Raw genomic sequence first — 24,852 nt, forward strand, 5'->3', positions numbered from 1 at the left:
GGTCATTACTACCCTATCATAAGTAGACAGGCTTTCTGGCATTCCAAACAATAAGATACATTCTATGCATAGAGCTGAAACATGACTGTACTACCCTAGTCCCAACAGATGACTGCACTAGACAATTTCTCAACTCAGTAAATGCTGCAATGTATCTATATATATAAAAGCCTAAGCAACCATCTGACCATTCAACTGTCCAACCGACAGCTATGACGCACACTGACCACCAGGGGGCAGACGTTCAATGCAGGAGCTGCCGAGCTGCAGTGACTTGGCAGCTGCGATCCTTGGGTGACACACCCAGAACCAGAGAGGAGGGAGCCTGATTCCAGGGTGCATCACCTGAGAACACCCTCTCGAAATCCGGGACCCCTCGGGGGATGTCGGAGAGCTGGTTTTGGCCTGATCCCTGCAGGCCTGGTCGAGGAATCCCACTGGTACACAAATCTGTGCACCGGGCCTCTAGTGTCAATATAAGAAGAAATTCTATAACAGGAACTCAACATCCTCTCTTCCACTCAGAGTCCTAACATCTATCTTGCAGCTTGTTATAAAGATTAGGAATAATGTGACATGAAGTGCCTGGCATACTAGTCCTCAGTAAATGGTAGCCAATGTTAATTTATTAGTAGGAAACAAATCTCAAAGGGCTGAACCTGCCATGAAGCAACTGTAGATAGAGCGGCTTCTTTTCAACTAATAAGTTAAGCTGTGTGAAAACAACTGCATAAAGAATACAAGTGACAAGCTTTACAACAAGTCAACCAGTAAACAGCAGGCTTACCACCCCAGAATAAATGCCAATGTGCCCCTACAAAATGAGACATGGTCCCTATCCTCAAAAAATCCACATCTATGTGACAAGAACTCACCTGGTTTCACCCATCTTCTTCATTCCCCCTTGACTCTAGGTCCTTTGAAGGCAAAACCCGTAACTTTACATGGTCACACATGCAGACACTCAATAATATTTGGTAAATAAATGAGACACTCATAGGATCTCAAAAGTTTCTAAACCTGACTTCACAGACTACTTAATCTAAACTTGCCAAAAACTGGGAATCTGTACTTAACATGCTCCCCAGGTGATTGTGACACCGTAGAGTCTGAGAACTACTACTCTCATTGAACCCCATGAATCATCTGAATGCCCTTTACAATGACCCTAACCAAAATGATATAGCCTGTGCATACCTGTCAACCCTGCATGCAGCTCTGTTAGAAAAGTTCTTTCAAATCTATATACACTCATTGTTCTACCCTGTGGCGACTGAGAAGACAAAGGTAATCTCTCCTCTTTCCACATGACAGACTTTCAACTCTTCTGACAACAGGCAATGTCCCTTCTGAGTCTTCTAAAGGCTACCCATCCTTGATGAATCATGCATTATTAAATGCTAAGCTCTTTAAGTATACTAGTACGACACAGTACAACAGCATTTCAGCAAAGGGAGAAATCAAGATGAGTTATAGAAACTAGAAAGATATCAATGAAGAGGTGGGTCTTGAAGGATGAGAAAGATACACACAAAACTAGAGTTCTGGGGCTGGCGTGGCATCAGTTGGGCTAGGGAGACAAGATAATGGTAAGGAGCATGATATGCAGGGAAGGAGATAAGAGAGATGAAGCTATGTGTGAGGAACTTAGTAGATTTTACACACATTTTTAATGGAATAGAACTAAAATTGGAAATGAACAAATGCTCAAAGAAAGTCACAATAGTTGGGAAGAGGAGAAAGCAGAGGCCCAGTATATGAAGGCAGAAACACAGTCTTTAAAAAACCAAAGAAATCAGATAAACAGGAAAGGAAAGACCCAAGAGAAAGGTCACAAAAGCAAGCAGGAAAGTATGAGTTTGATGTGAAGAGGTACTGGAACCACTTTAATTCCTCCAGGGTGGCACCTGTACCTAAGTGACACATTAGAAATAATCAGACAAGATGGACTGCAGATGGGGCAGCAGGTGTCAAAGAGGTCAGAAAGGAGACTGCTACATCTACCTATAAACGTTATGGGTCTGTTCTTAGATGGTGGCAATAAAACTAACTTGAAAACAAGAATCAATTCAAAAGAAAAAAAATAGCAAGGCAGGGTTCCAGACCAGACCAGACCAAAGATAAAGAAAGAGAAGAATCAGAGATGATTTCTAAGAGGTATCTGAAAAATTCAAGGAAGAAGCAGACAATGGTCAGGCAAGCAGAGGATTAATACCCGGGTGGCTCCTCACTCTACACACACACACACACACACACACACACCCGTAATGTGATTTTCCTATTTTCTCTGGTACCAACACAGGCTGTAGTTTTTGTGTCAGCAGTCTGGGAATATCTGGTTTTGATTCTGAAATCTGTAACATTAACACCAAAGTTAGGTTCTTTAAAAAAATTAGATGTGCTTTGATAGAGCTAGGTGAAAGAAGCTAGTCACAAAATACCACAAAAGTTATACAAAACATCCAGAATAGGCAAATCTATAAAAATTGAAAGATTAATTGTGGACTGGGGGTGGGGAGGTGGGCAGGGGTTGGAAGGAAATGGGAGTGACTGCAAATGGGATTGGAGCTTCTGGGGATAATTAAGATGTTCTGACATTGTTTATGGAGATGGTTACACAATTCTACAAACGTACTCAAAACTACGGTGTACAACTCAAATGGGAGAATTGTATAGTAAGTAAAACTCAATAAAGGTGTTATTTAAAAAACAAAAAACTTAGGCGCCCATAAATAGGTACTATGACTTCAGAAACTTAGAATATCTCCCCTATAAAAATGGCTCTTAAAACTCCAGTTCAAATAAAAACCATCAGGCGATTTGGAAAATATTACAAGATATTTTAGAAAGTCTAAAGTAAGTTACATTCCTTCTAGAAGCATGAAAAAGACAGAGATTTAAACATATACATTCCTTTAAAATTATTTTTTACAATTTATCTAAATATTCTAATACTAGAGGCCCAGTGCACGAAATTCATGCATGGGGAGGGGAGGAGTTGTGTTTGTCCCTCAGCCCAGCCTGCACCCACTCCAATCTGGGACCCCTCAAGGGATGTCCAACTGCCCTCTCACAATCCAGGACCGCTGGCTCCCAACCGCTCGCCTGCCTGCCTGCCTGATTGCCCCTAACTGCTTCTGCCTGCCGGCCTGATCACCCCCTAACCACTCCCCTGCCAGCCGGATCGAAGCCTAACTGCTCCCCTGCAGGCCTGATTGCCCCTAACTGCCCTCCCCTGCCAACCTGGTCACCCCTAACTGTCCTCCCCTGCAGACCTGGTTGCCCCCAACTGCCCTTCCCTGCTGGCCCAGTCACCCCTAATTGCCCTCCCTTGCCAGCCTGGTTGCCCCTAAACGCCCTCCCCTGCTGGCCTGGTCGCCCCCAACTGCCCTCCCCTGCTAGCCATCTTGTGGTGGCCATCTTGTGTCCACATGGGAGAAGCTATCTTGTGTGTTGGAGTGATGGTCAATTTGCATCTTACCTCTTTATTATATAGGATGTACTTCAAAAGGACAGACAATGCCATGGGTTTTTTTCCAACAATTATATCAAGTGATATTACACTAGATACCTATGGTTCAGTTTTTTAGAAGCTAAAATAAAATAATGTAAAGTAAGACAATTTGGTGAAAAGTAAAAGATTATATAACTTAACAATTATCAAGCAGATTTGAGTAAAGTTATTTTATAAATCTGAGGATCTGACAAAAACCCTAATATAGAGAGATGTCCTCATTTGAAAGATACCAAAAAAAAAAACCAAATAATTTCTGCCTCCACCATATCTCCTAACAAATATAGGTCCTGTTACACTGACACATCCCCTCATTAAAGCCATTGCTGCCCTCTTTTCACTGAGCACCTGGAATACTTACTTAGACAGGGTTCCCAACAATGGTCAGTTATTCATAAACATGTGTCAGGCCCTCAAGGGCATGTAATTTCACCTTCTAAATCACATAACCTGCACTGGAAACAGACACAGCCAATACCCAACTGAATCTTGTAGATCAGCGTTTTTCAACCTCTTTCGTCTCATGGTACACAAAAAATAATTACTAAAATTCTGTGGCACACCAAAAAATACATTTTTGGCCAACCTGACAACAAAAAAAGTACATTTTTATTTATTCACACTGGATGGCCATTGTTGTGTTGGCTGTTGTCAGTTTTTTATTTGACAATCTAAGGGGAAAGAGGTCAGTGCCCCTGACTAAATAGTCAGGTACTGCATGTTTTAAAAACTCCCGCTGCCTCTTGCGTTTCACCAGCTGAAAATCGCTGTTGTGGATGGATGATGAAATGAGCAGGGCAGTGAAGAAAGAGCAGTAGTGTTTCTGCTCAAACTGCCTCATGGGTGAGAAGAACCAAGAACCAGCACCACATCTCTTGACTGAAGATGTTCCTAAAGCAACATCTCACTTTTGGGAAGAAGCCAATCATCAACAAATACTGCATTTTAAGGAAACAACTATGTATTACGACCTCTAAGGAAAGACATGTAGTAAATTCAAAATACCATTGTTTGAAATATAAGACTGATGCTTTCAACATTTTTACGCGTATCTTAAATAAATTTTAATTCAGTGGGTTCAAATATATATTTAACATATTTCACCTGCTTATAACAAAGTTGTAAGCAATCAAAAAAAACCTAGGAGTACACGGAGAATGGTTTCCCCAATAAATCTGACCTAGAAGACCTTACCTGAGCTAAGTTATGGAAAGCCTAAAATAATAAAGACTTGGAGAAAAGACAGGGCCTTTTTGTTTTCCTACTACAATATCCTCCCACTTAAATAAAATTACTTTTGCCTGAAACTATGTTTATTAAGGGGCAAGTCTGGTGCCACACATGTAGTGCCCCCACGTCTTTACACAAAATAAAGCCCATGACACCCTGGAAGGAACCGAAATGCCAAGTTCTTCCAGAAGCTGCCCAGAAATCACAGAATGGATCACAGAAAGCGTTTCTATCTATTTGGAGAGAAAGCATTTGGACAGCAAATGCTAACTTTCCACAATACATTCTGGCCTATGAAGCTCAAAAGAGACCACAAAGTACATAAGATGGTAACAATGTACTTTCCAGAAATAATATCACCACCAAAGGACATAACTTTAGAAGCTCTTAACTTTTTTATCTCAAGAATTCTGAGAAGGGCAAATACTTTCCCATTTCACAAGTGAGAAAACTGAAGCTCATGAAGATTGACAGACCTACCCCGCTGCCAACTTGACTTCTCCACTTGCACATCCACTGGTATCACATACCCAACATGTACAAATCAGCACGCAATTCCCCACCCAAACCTGCTCCTCCAGTCTCTCCCATTTCAATAAATGGCACCTCCATTATTTCAGTCATTCAGCCAAAAACCTTGGTGTTATCCTTGACTCCACTCTTTTTCACCCACATCATCTCACCCTTCAGTAAATCACATTAGCCCCACTTGGGTTATGCCTAGAACCCAGCCACTTCTCATCACCTCCACCATTGCTATCATCACATCTCACCTATGTTATTGCTAGAATCCAATATCTCCCTGCTTCCACCTTTGCCTCCCCTCGCCCTCTCTCCCACCCACACACACACACTTCTATTCTCCACACAGCAGAGTTTTATCCTTTAAAAACATGTCAGATCAAACCCCTTCGTTCCGTCTAGTGGCTTCCTATCTCACTCAGAGTTGTTCACAACTGTATATCCAGGATGAGAACAGTATTTGCCATCTAAAGGTACTCAATGAATGCTGCTGATCAATAAATGAAAGAAAAAAATGGCCACAGCCACAGAGCTAGAACTACAACAAATTTTCCAATGTTCTTTAGTGACAATGAGGCCAGATTCCCAACAGCCAACAATCCACATGAGGGAAAAATTTTTAAGTTTTACTTTCCATAACTGAATCTTATAACACATAAGCAATACTCTGTTGAATTTCTAACAACAAATTAAAATGAAATTATCACTTTATAAAGACACAAAAACTCACACTGGGCTATCTGAATCTCACATATTTGCAGCATGGGCAATTGCCAGCTAATTATCACAGTGCTGTTACTAAGATCTTCAGTGTGACTCTGTACCCAGTGACATGTGTCACCATATCTCAAGACTACCCCACACATAAGTGATACGAGCCCTAAAAGATTCAGAACTGAGCACACAGGAGAGGTGATAAGCATTTCTAAATCTCCCACACTGGCACTATATCAACCATCTGAAATAGGTGTTACAAGTAACAGCAGAAAGGTTAGATTCAGAACTTTCTTCTACCAAAAATTCAAGGAAAGACTCTCAATGTTGAGTTAAAATGTAGATTTTTTTTCAGATCAGAATGAAATTAATGTTAAAATGATCCAGCATTACAGAATTTTCCCCCTAAAATGTTTTAAAGTTAAAAACAAAAACTCTATATTTCTATTTCTTTAGTTTTTTTCAAAAAAATTTCTACTATCTGCAAAAAGCCCCCAAATCTCTATAAGTCACATTAATAAATTCACAGAATTTTAACAGTTGGCCTTCAAGGAAACTTAATTCAACCCTCAACCTTCTTCCTTTTACACATGAAAATATTATCTGGTATGTCGTAAGTGCACATTGAAAATTTGTTACATGAACAAATGAAAGACGATCCAAAAAGGGTATACGGCTCTTTTAAGATGTGACAATTATTGGATAAATCCAGAATTAGCCAAAAAGAGGTTTCTATATTCTCTAGGCGCAGGAATGAAAGAAGAAACCAAGATTTTAAAACCTTATTTGGTTCCTCAGGAAAACCTTAACCAGATTCATTAGAGGCAGTTTCCTTTATTTGTTACTTAGAAAAGCACTTGATAAAACAAATTTAGCCAAGACATCTCCTTGGAAACCAAAAGGCAGAACTGTCTAGTGTTTCTTCCTCTACACAAAGAATATTTAATGTGGGGCTATTTTCAACTACAATTGTTTTATGCCAGAAGTAATACAGGTGCCGTTTGACTAAAAGAAAAATCCAACCAGATGAGAGGATAGAACACTGAAAAGGACCACCCAAATCCCTAGAAGAGTATCCGCCCCCTGAGAGCAGGAATCCTGTATCTATCCTTTCTTCACTAAAGTGGCCATCTGCCCCGGCATACAGTGAGAGTCAATAAATACTTGTGGGATAAATGAGTGAGTTACTGCTTAGAGACCTACCCCGGTACACATAAACTTATTTGGTCACCATTAAATAAGTCTTTACTGCAGCATACTATATGTAAGCAAACTACCATTTTCCCCACAGACATTCTACTAAATGTCTTGTCAATACACCCAACCAATTATCCCCCTAGTTTTATTAAGAAGGTGAGGAAGTAGGTCTGAAGTATCCTAAATCATTGCAGCAGCTACTCAACTTGCTGTTCTGGCTCCAATCTCTCTCCTTCAACTCATCCTATACACAAACCAGCCAGGTTAATTTCCTTGTTTTTTGCACAAATTAAAACAGTGCTATGGCTAAGTATTCTATCACTGTATGCTGCCCACTGCCATTCAATGAGCAGATATGAAAAATAAGAAACTACTGGATTGGAATAGGAAAGGCAGTATCGTGTCAAGGAAAAAAAATCACAAACAACAGTTCTTATAATAACTGATCCCATTGAAAATTTTGAGATTACACTAGAGGCTTTCATTAAAGACTTCCCTACAGCACTGTGATGCAACGGACACAGATAGTTTGGGGTATTTATACCCACTGAAGTACACATCCAATCTTCAAGATAAATTCAAGATCCATCATCCTCTTGAAGCTTTCCCAAGCCGTTGGACTAAATATCTGTGAAAGTCCTTTGTAAACCAGGAAGTTCTAGCCCACAGCTCTTACTGTAACAGTTGGCCAATTGATAGTCTCGCATACATTCTGCCATTTAAATCATGTTACCTCATTTTTAAATGTGCCTAGTCCCCTCAAAAAAATGAGAAGTTATGTGAATTGTTTTCCCTATTGTTAACTTCTCTATTCTCTATTACTTAGCATAACGTAAATGTCTCTTACACTTCCTGATTTCAAAATATATTACAAAGCTAATATAATCAAAACTGGGTGACACTGGCATAAAGACAGACAATTAGATGAACAGAATAGAGAACAGAATAGAATAGCCCAGAAGTAAACAATCACTTATATGGTCAACTGACCTTTGACAAGGGTCCGAAGACCACTCAGTGGGGAAAGGACAGTCTTTTCCACAAATGGTGCTGGGAAAACTGGATACTCATGCAAAAAAAATGAAGCTAAACATTTATCTTACACCATATATAAAAATTAACTCAAAATGTATTAAAGATCTAATATAAGAACCAAAACTATAAAACTCCTAGAAGAAAACATAGAGGGAAAGCTTCATGACATTGTACGCAGCAATGATTTTTTGGCTGTAACACCAAAAGCACAAGCATAAAGACCTAAATTAGACAAATGCGACTACATCAAACTCAAAAACTTTCGTGCATCAAAGGACACAATGAAAAGGTAATCTACAAAATGGGAGAAAATATTTGCAAATCATATATCTATTAAAGGGTATTAATATCCAGAATATATAAAGAACTTTTATAACTCAACAACAAAAAATCAAATAACCCAATTAAAAAATGGGCAGTCTTGGATAGACATTTCTCCAGAGATGATATAAAAATGACCAAGAAGTGTATGAAAGATGCTCAATATTACTTATCATTACAGAAGTACAATTCAATACCACAATGAAATTATCACCTCACACCCATTAGGATGGCTACTATTAAAGAAAAAAAAAAGGCAAAGTAAGTGTTGGTGAGGATGAGAAGTAACTCTTATACATTTCTGGTAGAAATGTAAAATGGTGCAATCACTATAAAAATAGTATGGAGGATGCTTAAAAAATTAAAAATAGAACTACCACATAATTCGGCAATCCCACTTCTGGGTATATATCCAAAAGAACTGAAAGTAAGTTCACAAAGAGATATTTATACATCCATCTTCATAGCAGAACTATTGGCATAGCCAAAATGTGAAAGCAACCCAAATGTCCATCTGCAGATGAATGGATAAACGAATGTGGTATATACACACACTGGAATATTATTCAACCCTAAAAGGGAAGGAAATCCTGTCATATGCCAATATGTATGAACCTTGAAGACATTATGCTAAGTAAAATAAGCCACCAAAAGACAAATACTCCATGATCCACTAAAATAGTCAAATTCATAGAAATAGAAAGCAGAATGGTGATTGCCAGGGATGAGGGAAGATGAAATGGACAGCTGCTTAATGGGTACAGTTTCAGGTTTGCAAGATAAAAACATTCTGAAGATCTGTTTCACAACAATATAAGTATATTTAACACTGCTAAACTGTACACTAACACATGGTTAAGATGGTAAACTTTACATTATGCTTTTTACCCCAATCCCAAAGTAAGTGCCAACATGCAATTCCAAATTGGATTTGCATGTCCTACCTCCACTGTAGGAGTTAAGCGGCCTGGCCCTTTTAGCTGTTGACAGTCATTTCCAAATTACTTCCAAGTTGTCTTTTGTCTTTTTTAATCAATGGGACTGTACAGAGGATAGGGGGTTCTCTTTTTCACCCATCCAAAATGAAGTTTCCACAGCCCCCAGGAAGCTGCTTTCTGGTTTAAGTCCATTACTTATTTGCCTATTGTCAAACACAAATCCAAAAATGGTATAAAAACCATTATGTTCTCAAGTGGGTGGGGAAGAAGCATAACAGAATCTCAAACCATCTATTCACCTATCTAGCATGCTCCCCGGGAGAAAAGCCCCAGCGGTCACTGCGATTCTCTACCCTCTCTATCAAGTGCTCACTGCTCCCCGCAACACATCCTACCCAAGGCACTGAAAACCACTATTTTTAAACATACCTTGAAAACGGCCTTCAGGACAATCCCACTGAAAGCCATTACTGGGCTGAGGTTCCAGGACTTGTAATGAGTCTTATCTGTGAATCCTATAGTTCTCCATAATCATTTATCTACTGAAACAGGTGCTTTTAGTGTGTGTGTGTGTGTGTGTGTGTGTGTGTGTGTGTGTGTGTGTGTTATCTGTATTGATTTTAGAGAGAGAGGAAGAGAGAAGGAAAGGGAGAGAGAGAAACATCAATTGGTTGACTTCTGCCCAGACGGAATCCGCAACCTGAATATGTGCCCTGACCAGGAATTGAACCTGCGAACTTTTTGGTACATGGGACAATGCTCCAACCAACTAAGTCACAACAGCCAGGGCTCTACTGAAACAGTTTTGTTATGCAATTGTTATACCTCATTTTCTCCTACAAAGGATCAGCACGAAGATCCTAATTTTAAAAATAAAATAAAGTGACACTAAGACTCTGAAGAATCACAGGCATTTCTAAAACTGAAAAAGAGACAGGGTTAGAAAACTACATTCAGGCTCAGCCAGAGCAAACCTTCCTAACAGGTTTTTCAAGGGCAAACCAGGAGCCAAACCCCACCCTAAACACATATACATACACTGAGTACACTCACTTTACACATGAAAAACCAGCTACTCAGAAGTTAAGAGTCTGGCAAAGTACATTGGCAGAACCTTCTGAGGTCTCCATTGGAGCAGCCTGAAGGATGACTAGGGAAGAGTCAAATCAGCTAACACACCAACTCTCATTTCAAGACTAAGAACATATGTTTCTGAAGTCTTCAAAATAGTATGGTTCAGACAAGTCACAAACTTACACTTCTTGCAAAAATAGGGGGAAATACTGCTTTCCATTTTTCCCTAGGAACATACCAGTGAAATAAGCAATAAAAGTTAGTCAAATTGGGTGAAAATGTTAGACCATTCTAGTCATTTATCACTGCATATCATAGAGGCATTTGCTTATAAGTACTCTCTCTTAAAGGGCAGCAGTACCACAGTTCAGTTATCAGTTGCTTCTCTGCAAGCATTAAGAACTAAAAATAAACTTGGAAAGACAAATAGTCAATCAATTCTGGGAAATAAGACTGTTAGAGGAAATGCAAGGATCTGACCATATATCAAACCAGAATTCCTACCTAGGCAAATAATTGAGAATACGGGGGAAAAATAAATTACAGAAAAATAACAGAGAAGACAAAGTAAAAGATACTGATCACAGTCGAGTCTTGATTATAGGAACATGACCATTAGGCACATAGCCCTTGGCTTTTTGTTTCTCAATAGCTTTATTCTGAGAACTTCAGAACTCATTCTAAAAGGAAGCAAGACACTGAACCACCAAATCCAATCAATGACTATCCTTGTGACTTTGGTAAAAGGTTTTGTGGGGAAAGTGGACAGAGGAAAGAGGAATAACCAAAATTCACCGCTGGGTCTGTAAAATTCATTTAACCTGAACCTACTCTGGGGGAGGAGAGAGGAGAAAAGGAATCCAGTGGCCACCTGGGTTGGATGTCCTACCTGCTCAAGTTGCCTCTGAGTGACCCCTGTGTTTGTACAAATGTAACTGTCCCTCTCCAAGCAGGCATTCTCCCACAAGCGTGCATTCTCCTCCTGCCTCTCCTGCATTGAAAAAAAAGGAAATCTAACATTATGCAATTGCCCGTTTCTCTCAGTTTAAAGTTAGGCATACTACAATCCTAATTAAAGGGAGAACTTAGTGCAACATGACAAGTAACAAATTAGAATCTAAAGGTCGAACATTCTCATCACAGACCTCCAGAAGCAAAGAAACAGCTTCCCTGACTCAGTGGCACACCCTCCAAGCACTGCTACTTACTAAGGAAGCCCCTGACAGTCCCCTGTGTCATTTTGGTATAATTTCTCTCTAGAGCAGGGGTGGGCAAACTTTTTGACTCGAGGGCCACAATGGGTTCTTAAACTGGACCGGAGGGCTGGAACAAAAGCATGGATGGAGTGTTTGTGTGAACTAATATAAATTCAAAGTAAAGGAGCGGAGGGGAGAGCAAGAGAACCCTCCGCTCTTTCGGCTCCAGGGCCGGATAGAACAGCCGAACGGGCCAGATCCGGCCCGCGCTGTAGTTTGCCCACGGCTGCTCTAGAGTGTCAAGAAAACACTCATCACTGGGGCAGTGGCGGCTTGCCCGGGGTAGGAATGGCTGGGGGTTAGGGGGGGGTCAATTGGGGGAAAAGGAGACATATGTAAAACTTTAGACAATTAAAAAAATTATCTATACTAATAAAAGGGTAATATGCTAATTAGACCAGGAGACCTTCTGGATGTCCTTCCGGCGGGCTGAGGCAGAGGCAGTTAGGGGCAATCAGACCAGGAGGGGAGGGCAGTTGGGGGTGATCAGGCCAGCAGGAGAGGGGGGTGCAGTTGGGGGCGAGCAGGCTGGCAGGGGGGGCAGTTGGGGACAAGCAGGCCGGCGGGGGGGGGGGGGCAGTTGGGAGCAATCAGGCCAGCAAGAGCAGGCAGTTGGGGGCAAGAAGGCCGGTGGCGGGGGCATTTGGGGGCGAACAGGCAGAGTGGTTAGGGGCGATCAGGCAGGCAGGCAGGTGAGCGGTTAGGAGCCAGTGGGATCGGGCCTAAACCGGCAGTCAGACATCCCCCAAGGGGTCCCAGATTGGAGAGGGTGCAGGCCGGGCTGAGGAACACCTCTCCCCGAGTACACAAATTTCGTGCACCGGGCCACTAGTAAAAAAATAAAAATACACTCATGTTCCATTTTCAGCTGGATTTACCTTACTCTCATCAGGCCAGAATAAAAGAAGAAGGTGGATGGGGCCTGACCTCTATCCTCAAAAGATCCACCAGATAGATGGTCTTACCCTTCTGACCAGAAACCCTATGACACTCATATTAGTCCATCCCTCACCCAAATCATCTGTGTTTAAGAAAGCCAAACAAAAGGGAGTCTGTATACTTCTGACTCACTCCAGGGCTCATCGAGAGCCTACGGAAAGAATAAATGAGCTTCATCTTAGAGTAATTAACTTATATACAGTTGACCCTCGAACAATGCAGGGGTGAGGAACCCTAACCACTCCCCCCACCCCAGTGCACTCAAAAATCTGATTGTAACTTTTGACTCCCCCAAAACTTAGCTACTAATAATCTACTGTTGACCCAAAGCCTAGATAACATAAAGTCAGCATATACTGTGTATGTTACATGTAATGCATACTGTATCCTTATAATACAGTAAGCTAGAGAAAAGGAAACATTGTTAAGAAAATCATAAGAGCAAATACATTCACAGTATTTATTTAAAAAAAAAATCCATGTAAAATTGGACCCTCACAGTTCAAACCCATGTTGTTCAAGGGTAAACTGTATAACCTTTAAAAAACAAAGTACAAATGTGAGTACATACATGGGCTTTGTTTTGGTTTGCTTTTTTTTTTTTTTTTTTTTAAGAAGAAAACCAAAAAGCAAAAATCCAATGAGGCCAATTTATTTCCCATACCAAAAAGTAGAGGTGCAATGGAGAGAAGGTTAGATTGTCAAGTTCAAGTGACAGTGAAACATCCATATTTTAAATAGCACTGTATATGGAACAAGACACAAATTTTTGTGTGAGCACTGAAGGAATAACATAAGGCTTAACCCTCCCCGGAACAGGGAGAGCCCCTCATTTAAAAGGCAGTGGGCAGTCACCTAACTGGCAGGAATGTTTCTTGTCTCCGGGCTCAGATTACCCCAGAGGAAGGTAGGGTAGTGCTATATAAATCAGTCACGTTCTCAACAGGAAGCTCCTACAACATTTTCCTGTTTTCTATGCAGTTATCCTTCCACCTGACTGATCCTCCCCCCACCCCCAACCCTGCCCTCTGGTTACCCTTTCAGGTAGATGCGAGAAGGTCCAAAAGTTGCCACTGTTTCAGAAATAAGGAAGATACAACCACTTCTTCTACAAATGAAAAACAAGTTTAAGAAGAGAAGAAAATGGTAAACTAGAATAAATTAAGTTTGGCTTCTCTAAAGAACATACTAGTACATTGTGCTCTGACTTAACAAAGATTCCTTTTCTTTAAAAAAAACAAGCCTACAGGCTCTACCATGTAAATACTTTAACTCATAATTTATTTTTCCATTACTTTGGGATTTGAGTAACTTTAACTAAAGCTTAGTTACTGAATACTACATCAATGCTGTTTTCATAGCTTTTCAACCTTTACATAGATTTTGTTTCCTTAAGTTTTGCTACTTCTCATTTTAGACATTTAATGAACACTGAACCCTTAAGTGTGAGAGGGAAAAAGTAATAAATTTTAACTTAATAGGCTTTAAGGTAGGAAAAAACAAACCAGGAAACAAAAGCAGAGTTAACTCTGACAACCAACTAGTTGTATAACCTTCAACAAATCACTTTGACTTCCTGGTCTTCAGTTTACCCATCTGTAAAATGGGGAGGATGGGCCAAATGATTTTTACTCAAAATTCCTTCTAGCTCCAACAATCTATGAACCTGCTTATCAGAAAGTAAGAAAACGCAATTACAAATAGACTTTATGGTTTACAAAGAACTCACACAATTTTGCAGAAAAGATGTGAGGCAAGTATTGTGCCCATCTCTGCAGTAAAAGTTTTTTGGAAAGACAGTTCAGAAAAAAGGTTCTATTATTTTTCAAGATTCCCATACCTGGAAAACTTAAGCCCAGACTTTCTGAGAACAAATTCTTTAGTATATCATGATTTCAAAATCATTTTTCAAAAAATTACTTTTAATTAAATTATTTCAGAAATTAAGTAAGTTAAAATTCAAAGATAATTGCCTGCTATGCAAGACCTTCCTGGGGGCATCAGGATATCATAACACCAAACCAGGAAAGTTGACTACAAATGGCCCCGTTGCACAGTTCCTTGAGGCAGGAACACACTGTAATTCACCATTGGGAATCACAGAATCCAAGAGCATGCCTTCCAGATAGAAGCACCCACTAAATACTGTTTGACTTGCTACAACTCTCAAAAGGTTAGGGATATAGTGATATTATGGGGGCAGAGGGGTCTGAAGAATTTGAGAGGTGAACTTCTGTGATTTGAGTCTAAAGGAAGAACAGAGCTCTAACTCTATATTAACGGGGATAAGTCTATTTGTCTTCCTCAGAGAAAGTCCAATTTGGTCAGTGAACCAAATGTGAGCTATCATGAGAAAATCTTCAGACTCCTCATATTTTACACTAGAGGCCCGAGGCACGAAGTTCGCGCAAGGGGCTCGGCCCTGGCAGCAGCTGCAGCTTGCCTCGGCCCTCACAACCCCGGCTTCCTCGGGAAGGTCATCCAGAAGGTAGTTCGGCTGCCCAGTCTAATTAGCATATTATGCTTTTATTATTATAGATGTGCATTGGTGTGGACCAACAGATATGATAATACAGCAGTAAGGACTGACGGAAACACATAATCATGTTATCATTATAATCATGTTATCATTACTCACTACATATTTTCCTCTAAATGGGAAAGATTTGGGGAATCTGTACTCTTATATGGTTCTAACTCTGCTCATGCTCCTGTTTCACAGCTCAAAGAGATAGAGAATAGGAATTTATTTAAAATTTCAAACTTGAAAATATATCTCTCAACTCAGTCAACCAAGATCCCCCAACATCTACTGAATTGCTAATTTCAAGCAATCTTCAATTTATGACTTCAATAAAGTTACTAGAAAAGTAGTTTTTTAAAAGTTGTTTTAAAATGGGGGGAGAGGGGAGACACCAAAATTAGACACCTAATTCAAAACAAAAGCAAATACAAAAGCCAGAAGAGAATAATGAAAGGATAGAGTTAAAAGAATCTCAATATACAATTTTAGTGAGGTGCTTTGAAATTATTACCAAGAGTTCACGTCAACCTGGCCATGGAGTGCTACAGTGAAGTCACCACACTGCCTGACACTTCAGATCTAAGTTCACTGCACCAGAACTGCAATCTCAAATTCGAGGAGCAGTACCAGGAACTGCAGAGAAGCTAACAGCAACACCTACTGACTGTCTTGAGCCACTTGCCAAACTTGTTCTCTCAGTCAACTAGAGAAATCTAATGATACAGTCAACTTCAAGAGTCCTTTACTTAGGCATAATGAGATAAGAAAATAAATCATCAGCCACATGAAACCATTCATCCCCCAAAAGCTCTTATTTTGCCCCTAACTACTTACATGCAAATCACCACCCAAGTCATTTTAAATGCATTGTTAATTGCTAATGCTTTAGTAGAAATAATTTATTCCATGGGAAAAATGCTTTAATATTAACATTCTTGTTAATAACTGGTATGTCATCTAATAGTCAGAGACATCAGTGACCATAAACTGCTTTATGTAAACCTTTTATTTGAAACTACTCTTACCACTGTTCTATATTATTCCCATCAGCTTTCTTTCCCATCCTCGTAAAAAAAAATGGCTTAATTGCAGATTTCAAAAAAGTAAAAGTCATTAAATCAAGATTACATAAAAATAAAAAAAACCGTTACCAAGCTACCGAGAATTGATTCCATAGGACTTAACCTTATACTTTTCCAAAAAACTGAGGCAGAGAATCTTTTCCTAGGACGAATATTCCATATGAGAAAACAAGAGAAAGTTGACACTTAACTCCCACAGAGTACCAGTATAAAACAATGGCTTTAAGAGTCTGAGTCAGAGTTTCAACATGAAAGAGGTTTGCTTTATAGAGGAAACGCCAACCCCAGTTCATCCAGATAGACCTGGAACCTGATGAAAGTCGACACCTTTACTCTGAAATTTGCATCGCATCACTGGCTCCCAGTTTAGAAATATAATCGTTTAGCAGGTAGTAACAATTTCAGTGACTGCTGCCTCCCGTCATGAAAAATAAAATCTATAAGATAAATGCCGTCTAGGAGCCATCAGTCCCTAAATGCTTCCCTTCACAAGGAATACCAACGACTCAAACAACATCTTTCCTGAAAGTGAGCCATTTCCCTTGTCTGTATGTTTTCTAAACGGCGAACCCGATGAAATTTCAACCTGCCCAACACGCTTACTAGTCCTCCTAAAAATGCCATGGAGCGATGGAGAGCCTCGCAAATTTCTTTAAGGTCAGGAGGGAAGTTGGAAACAGACGGGCCGAGGGAGGTAAAGTTCTTTTTGCAGTACCCTCACGGCTTCCCATCCCTCTTGGGGTGTACTTGAGTAAGTGAGAGCATCCCGAAATTTCCCTGCCCCCGGACCCCTGGGAGAGAAATTAACCAGCCGCGGGCACCGAGCTGCTCTTCTCTGTATCTCGCGATTAAACCTCTCGGCCTGTCCCCGCCAGCTCAGCCGCCAAAGCGCTCACCCAGGTGACTGAAAGGGAAGGCTCTCCCGCAGAGACGATGGCAATGGGGTGGGCGCAGCCACCCCAACGGGGCGCGGGTCTCCCAGCCTCTCCCACGGGCGCCAGGCGGATAGTTGTGCAGCTTTGGATTCCTAGGTGCGCGCGCGCACGCACGCAGACTCGCCCCCACGCAGACTCGCCCCCGCCAGGCTGCGGTATCAGCACGCCACCAAATCGGAAATAAAACTTTGGCCGCCCGGTGTCCTGCTCCAGGTCCTAGACCCGAGCTCCAGCCAGAATGCGGTGGGAGGCTGTCAACAGTCCTGCACCCCCACTTCCCTGACCGGATCAGGGGCGCGGGAGCCACTTACCGCTGGGCCCGGCCTCCGGGGCCGCCGCGCGTCCCGGGCGGGTCCGCCGCGCGCTCTCCCTGGGGAGAAAGAAAAACCGTGGACCGTCGGCGCGCGCTCCCTCGCCGCCGCCTCTGCGGAGAACGGCAGGCAGCGAGGCTGGGCCGGGGCGGGCGCGGAGCTGAGGGGCCCAGGGGAGGCGGGGGCGAGTCAGCCCAACTCCCGAACCAGGCTCCGAGGGGGACCCGGAATGCAGACTGGAGCGCAGCCGGCGGGGGGCGCGTTCCCGGTGGAGTAGGGGGTGGAGGTGCCCGGTCCCCGAGCATCAACTATTGTCTGGGCGCACGGGTCCCAGCTCGCGCCGCCTCCAAAGCTCGGCACCCCCCCATCCCGCCCGCCAGCCCCCAGGAGATCTAAGAGCCGAGGGGGCGGCCGGCGCGGGAAACGAGTGCGGGGTGTCTGGGGGTCCGAGGTTCAGAGGTCCTAGGTGGGCGCCGGGGAAGGGGAGGTGCGTGCCGAGTGGGGAGGGGACAGGTAACTGCAGACGGGGGTGGGAAGGCCGGGGAAGACCGGCGGCGGGAGGAAATAGGAAGGGAGCCACGGAGGCAGGAGGGGATGGATGGCCGGGGCTGGGGGGCGGGGGCGGCCTCTGAAGTCCAGACCTGGCCCTCCCCGGGGACCCTTCTCCCGGGCACTCAGCGCCGCACTGACTTTCGCTCACTCGCTCACGCTCGCACTGAACTCGTTCACAAAGTTGCCGGCGGTGGTGGCGCCGAACTCGCCCTTCCCGTCTCCTCCCCTCCCCTCCCCGCCCCATTCAGCCCCATTCCTCCCCCTCCCTCACACCCTCCCTCCCTCCTTGGTCGCGGTGAGATCACCGCGGAGCTGCACGGCTCTGCGCGCAAATCTCGCGAGAAAAGCGGCAGCTCTGCCCCGCCGCCGGGGGAAGTGGTAGGAGTTGGGGGAAGGTGGGGGATCCCGGAACTCCTAGTTGCTATGACGACGGCAAAGCCCTGCAGAGAAGAAGCAGCAAACGTGGGTGCAGTTTTCAACCCGCCCCCTCCATTGCCCGACGCCCTCACGGTGGGGAAAGCGAGGACTGGAAGCGGGAGGATTTTTTAACCTACTCAGAGAGGACATCTGGAGAAGACCAGCGTCCTGAGAGCTGGCCACATCTGGCAATTAAGGCTAATTGTGTTTTTAAGAGGTTCTGGGGTAGATTTCTGCCTAAAAAGTCTGCGCATATCTGTACCCTTGTATTTCTCTTACATATATTCAGTTTTTCGGTCACCCGGTCTAATCTCATCCCTCACCCTCCACCCACTCCATTCCCTCCCTCTCTTTCCTCCCCACCCACCCCTCCGTACAGCCGCCACCACCACCAGAGTGGGCTCCTTGAGTAGCTGCCTGACTCATCTTTGTATTCTCAGCGCTTCCACAGGCTTGGTACATATTAGGTATTTACTTAACGTCTATTGGGGTGGGGGGAGGGGTGAACGCAACAATCTGTGCCTGTCCTAGTCCTTTTCTTTCACCCTACCCTGGAAAAATGCCTAGGCTTAGAATATAAGTTTTTACTCCACAGTTATAACGTTTTTCAGTCTACTAAACTAACCTCCCAGTTCCGTTCACACAGAATGTGTCTGTTTTTAATAGTTATAATCCCTCCTTTCTCCATCTTTGTTTCATAAAAACCCTAATCACCATGGGAGGGGGGACATTTTATTTTAATCACTAAGCTTCTTCAGACGCCTTTGTACCTACTCCAAAATGCTGTTAAGGATGAACATGAAATCTTTTCAAATCCAGTTTTTTCTTTTAATTTTAGAAACTTTTCTTTGGGGGTTTTATATACCCACTGCCTAAATAAAATAGATACTATAAGTAGAAGTTAAGTTTAAACTTTCAATATCAAAATGAGTAAAAATTGATTTCATGGTATCTGGATTAGATGTTTCTCTCTCTTCTCTCTCTCAAATCAATAATAAAAGTTAAGAAAAAAAATCTTTAAAGAATAGATTCTATCCCTATTTACATCAATATGGGGAACCATTATTGAACCCATTAGAACTAGAAACCTAAAAAAGTATATTAAGCCAGCTGGCATGGCGCAGTGGTTGAGCATCGACCTATGAACCAGAAGGTCATGGTTCAATTCCCAATCAGGGCACATGCCAGGTTGTGGGCTCGATCCCCAGTGTGGGGAGTGCAGGAGGCAGCGGATCCATGATTCTCTCTCATCATTGATATCTCTCTCTCTCTCTCTCTCTCTCTCTCTCTCTCTCTCTCTCTTTCTCTCTCTCTCTCTCTCTCTCCCTCCCCCCCTTCCTCTCTGAAATAAATAAAAATATATTTTTTTTAAAAGTACATTAAGTCTCTTTTAGGTTACTTGTAAGCTTAAATGCTATGTGGATGAAAGTTTTTATATTAGGAATCTAGTGATACGGTGATAAAAAGCACTAGACAAAGTCAGGAAACTAGCATATCACTAATAGTTGATGCTCCTTGAGAAGTTATTTAATCTTTCTGATTTTTCACTTGTAAAATGAGTAGACCAGATGTTAAGGAACTACAGCTTTAAAAATCTATAGCTCTTAGGCTTAGGAAAAGTTCCAATAAATAACAGATATTTTCCTTTTACATCAAACAGAATAAAAAACACACGACTGTTTCATTTTATAGGTCAGCTTCACAAAGTTTAGCTACATGTTGACAAGTGGATTTTAAAGTTCTCTTGTCTCAAGTATGAAAATAACAAAAATATTGACCATGTTACAGTAATTTCAAAGAGAATCCATTGTTCCTGGTTTGCTTTTACACTAACTCAAAACAGATTCCTTGTTATTTAATAAATATGCCAGCTCAAACCAAAGACACAAACTGAATACATCCATACCCCCACCAAAATAATTTTAAGAAGAAAGGAGGGAGGGACACAAGGAAGTATGGTGTTTTGTTTGTTTTTTAATTGGTTTTTAGAGAGAGACAAAGGGAGAGGGAGAGAGAGGAACATCGATGTGAGAGTGAAACATCCATTGGCCGCCTCCTGCATGCCCCCCCATGGGGGATTGAGCTGGCAACCCAGGCATGTGCCCTGACCAGGAATATAACTGGCAACCTATGGGCCCCAGATGACACCCAACCATCTGAGCCACACTGGCCAGGGCCAGACAGTATTTTTAGTATCAAAATTTTACACAAAGGGAGCATCACCGTCAAGCTGTTTATCTGTTTTAAGGAACCATCTTTCATAGCATAGCAGACAACCAGTTGTTCATATGCTCTGGCTCAACTTTTAACATCGTTTTGCCCTTAAAGGACGGTTGCCAATCTATATCCACCAGATAGTACAATTTCAGGGCCACCTGTTTTATGACTCCCAGAGAGCCATTTGATACATTTGAAATAATTGATCCAAGTGCTGACCAAATCTATTAACTTTATTCAGTGCTTCTTATGAGGCTCACGAGATTGGTATTGGCCTCAAATTACAAAGATAACTTCCCTAACCTTCAGGCATAGTAAAATAGTAGAAACTGTTCCAGAGAAAAACTGCTCTTTCAGGGCCCTGGACTACTATTTATCCCTCATGGTGGCAGAACTTTCACTAGTATTTCTGGAGGAAATAAAAGGCAAAAACCCACCAAAGTTAAGGTTCCAACTGCACATTTTCTGGGTCAGGGACTCCTGTATCCTTCCTGACCTTCCAGAGGTTTCAAAATAACAGACAAGGAGCAGCAGGAGAGGGAAATGAGGAGTAGAGAGTTTGCCAAGCACAGATTAGATCTCAACCCGCTTCTTGTCTGCTCTCTTTCTTGGCTCCTCTGTCTCTGCACAACCCCTCCACACATAGCTGAGGAATGTGTAACATTTCTTAGCGATAAGGTGAGCATCCAGTCATTTACCATCTTATTTCCTGTTCAGCTGAATTAATTTCCCTCTGGTTATTCACTTCTACTCAACAACACACCCTAGCATATCCAATATGAAAAGAATTTTGACACCAAGGCCTACCAAGCAAGGAAAATTGATATTTTTTAGTAATATAAACATCAATTCACAACTACATGTTTTGCTATTAAAATCTGGTTTGTCCATCATATTATCATAAGACTAGAGGCCCGGTGCAGAAATTCGTGCATGAGTGGGGTCCCTCTGTGTGGCCTGCAGGGATCGGGTCAAAACCCTCTGTCCAACGCCACCTGCAGCTCCTACCTGCCGCTCCCGCTCATCCCAGCCCCACTGTGCCTGCTGTGGGCTCGTGGGCTCATGCCCAATCAGTCCCAGTCAGGAGAGGCTCACGCTGCTGCAGCAGCGCTCACCAGCCATGAGCCCTGCGTCTGGTGCCCTCTCAAGGGGAGTGGCCTGTGGGATCGGGCTGAAACTGGTTCTCCAACATCCCCCAAGGGGTCCCAGATTGCAAGAGGGGGCAGGCCAGGCTGAGGGATCCCACCGGAGCACTATCAATCGGGCCGGGGAGGAACCTCGGCAGGACTCTAGGGCGTGTCCGGCCCATCTCACTCAGTCCTGATCAGCCGGACCCCAGCAGCAAGCTAACCTACTGGTCGGAGCATCTGCCCCCCTGGTGGTAGTGCACATCATAGCGACTGGTTGACCAGTCGACTGTCTGCCCCCTGGTGGTCAGTGCACAACATAGCGAGTGGTTGAGCAGCCTTAGCATATCATTAGCATATTACACTTAGATTGGTTGTTCAGTTGGTCTGACGTTTGGTCTATTTGCATATTACCCTTTTATTATATAGGATAAGAATTTCCTGTTAGGGGCTATACATCTACAAGGCATTATTAACTAATACTCAGAAAAAATGACTCTTAACTATTAAAAAAAATTGCCCCCAAATCATCAAAGATTAAATTATACCCAATGTTGTTTCAATCTTTTTTGTTTTATTGTTTTAGCCCTCTGTGTGTAACTCTACTTACCTGAATACTAGATTTCTTAAAACAATTCATTCTCCCATCTTCATAACAGTATTTATTACATTTTTAAAACATCAACTACTTTATAACCAATTAACATTCCTTAGCAAAGATACTACACTTTCTTGTTCACTCTCCCACTTTCGTAAAGGACTATTTCATACCTTCTCCTCCTCCATCAAACCTCTAGCTTATTTCTCACAGCTTATGGTCCTGCTTTTCTTTTTTAAATATATTTTTTTATTGATTTCAGAATGAGGAAGGGAGAGGGAGAGAAGGATAGAAACATCAATGATGAGAGAGAATCATTGATCAGCTGCCTCCTGCACACCTCCTACTGGGGAGTGAACCCGAAACCCTGAAACCTGGGCATGTGTCCTGACCAGGAATTGAGCCATGACCTCCTGGTTCATAGGTCAATGTTCAACCACTGACCCACACCAGCGGGGCTGGTCCTGAGTTTTTTTCACTGGTATAATAAAAGCAATCAGAAGAGAACTTAGCACACACTCTCTCTCTACCACTCTACGTGCATCTGTCTGCATATCCTGTTGCTCACAGTGAATGCTCAGTGCTCATGGCGAAGATTAACCTGTCTCCCCGTGTACTAGTCCCATTTCCCTCTGACTCAGGGACATGGATTCAGGAAATTGTCCCTTTCTCTCTTGCATCAGGGAAAATTCCCTCTCCATTGAATCCTTTTAAGACCTTACAAGCATGCTGTAACACCTTTCATGGTAAAAAAATAAAACATTTTTTAGATTCCATATCTCCCTTCACTTTATCACTGAAGTCTTCAAAGAAATTTTTTCACGCCTGCTTTCATGTCTTCAATTCCTCTCCTCCCATTCTCTTGAGTCTATTCTGAGCAGCCTTTCAGTCCCACCACTCCAGGGAAAGGATCACTTCTCGGGGCCCTTAGTGACTAACTCGTCACTAAATCCAGTGGTCAACTCCCATCCTGACCTCAACCTACGGCTCAGTAGCAGGGAAGACGTTGGCCACTCTCATCCTTGAAACACTTTCTTCACACGGCTTCTGTGTTAAGAGACTGAGAAGCCCTGGAAGGCCTTGGGGCAGAGAAGTGACCGAGGCTCCTCATCTCACTCAGAGAAAAAGCCAAAGTTCCTAGTCTGCTCTAGAGATCTGTATATTATCTCTGATGCCTATCTAGAGCTCCGGTCTCATCTCCCTCCTCCAGCCTCCCTCTCTCCACCCCAGCACACTGGTCCCCTGAATATACCAGGCACTCTCCTGCCTCCAGACCTTGCCTTTGCTGTGCCTCCATGGCTCATTCTCTGAGTTCCCTTAGGTGTCTGTTCAAAGGTCACTGTGTTAGTCATTTGCCTGCTTGCTCTCTGGCACCCTCTTCTCCTTTCCATATCTTGCAAGGGGGCTGACATCCGCCCAACCCCACCATGGGTAGTGTTTCCCAGGCTCCCCTATCAGGAGCTCGCTGCTGGGTTTAGCCTTTGAGAATATTTTCTCAGTGTGTAAACTTTGTAGGCAGGATAATGTGTCTTGTTCACTCTTAAATCCCTAATGTCTAGCATAGTTCCAATCACAAGCAAGACACTCACTACGTTTGGGGAATAAACTAATGAAGTTTAATAACAGTAGAATCAGAGCTCCCATCCTGGTTGGGTGGTGAAATCACTTAACTGGCTTTACCTGACGTCAGAAAGGGAAGAACACACCTTGCTATTAGGAAGCCTCCTTGAGCTTTTTGAGCCATGAAGATATAGGAGCCCAGGGCAGGGAGACAAGCCAGGGTGTAGGCATCAATGTCAGCAATAACAGTAGGGGCTTTGTGTGATAGGTTGAGGATTTGGGGCCTTATTCTCTAGGCAATAAGAAGCCATTGAAGGATTTCAGCCAGGCAGAAACATATTCAAATTTGTGTTTAGTAGGGATAGCACACTTAAAACATGAGATTTTGAAATTCATGGGTCAGAGAAGAGGTCAGGAGTAGAGTCGTAAATGTAGGAGCTTATCGTTGCTGACATATTTTTGCATTTTGCTAACATTTTACTTAAAAAGACCCTCACAAATTTTCTTTCCTTCTCCTAGGTATCTTCTTTTGAAATATTCCATTGAGCTATAGTACAAGCCATTCCTGGTTTTCTGATGATTTTCTTATTAATATGGGCTCAATAAACATCCCATGGCTTACTAGTCCTTCTATTTTTTAATTTTAAATCCTCACTTGATATGTTTGTTTTTTATTATTATTATTGATTTTAGAGAGAGAGGAAGGGAGAGAGAGGTGAGAAACATCCATTAGTTGACTACCTCACTTACCCACCCTGACCAGAGGTCGAACCCACAACCCAGTTATGT

At 42.6% G+C, this 24,852-nt stretch overlaps 1 protein-coding gene across 13 annotated transcripts in view; it reads right to left on the bottom strand.

The window, feature by feature from the left end:
- SIPA1L1 (signal induced proliferation associated 1 like 1) overlaps positions 1-24,852 on the bottom strand; it is a 438,278-nt gene that overhangs the window by 329,637 nt on the left and 83,789 nt on the right. For 9 of the 13 annotated variants that reach the window (XM_080665396.1, XM_080665399.1, XM_080665398.1 and 6 more), the window contains exon 1: positions 17,243-17,391. The exons of 1 other annotated variant lie outside the window; for it this stretch is intronic. The gene's annotated coding sequence lies outside the window, so the exon portion shown is untranslated. Of the gene's footprint in view, positions 1-11,434; positions 11,468-17,242; positions 17,392-17,592; positions 17,707-18,233; positions 18,299-24,852 lie in introns of those variants that run through there. 3 more of the 13 variants (XM_080665402.1, XM_080665400.1, XM_080665403.1) reach the window with 3 other exon arrangements.

Source organism: Plecotus auritus (assembly GCF_963455305.1).
Source record: "Plecotus auritus genome assembly, chromosome: 1".
Lineage (NCBI taxonomy): Eukaryota > Metazoa > Chordata > Mammalia > Chiroptera > Vespertilionidae > Plecotus > Plecotus auritus.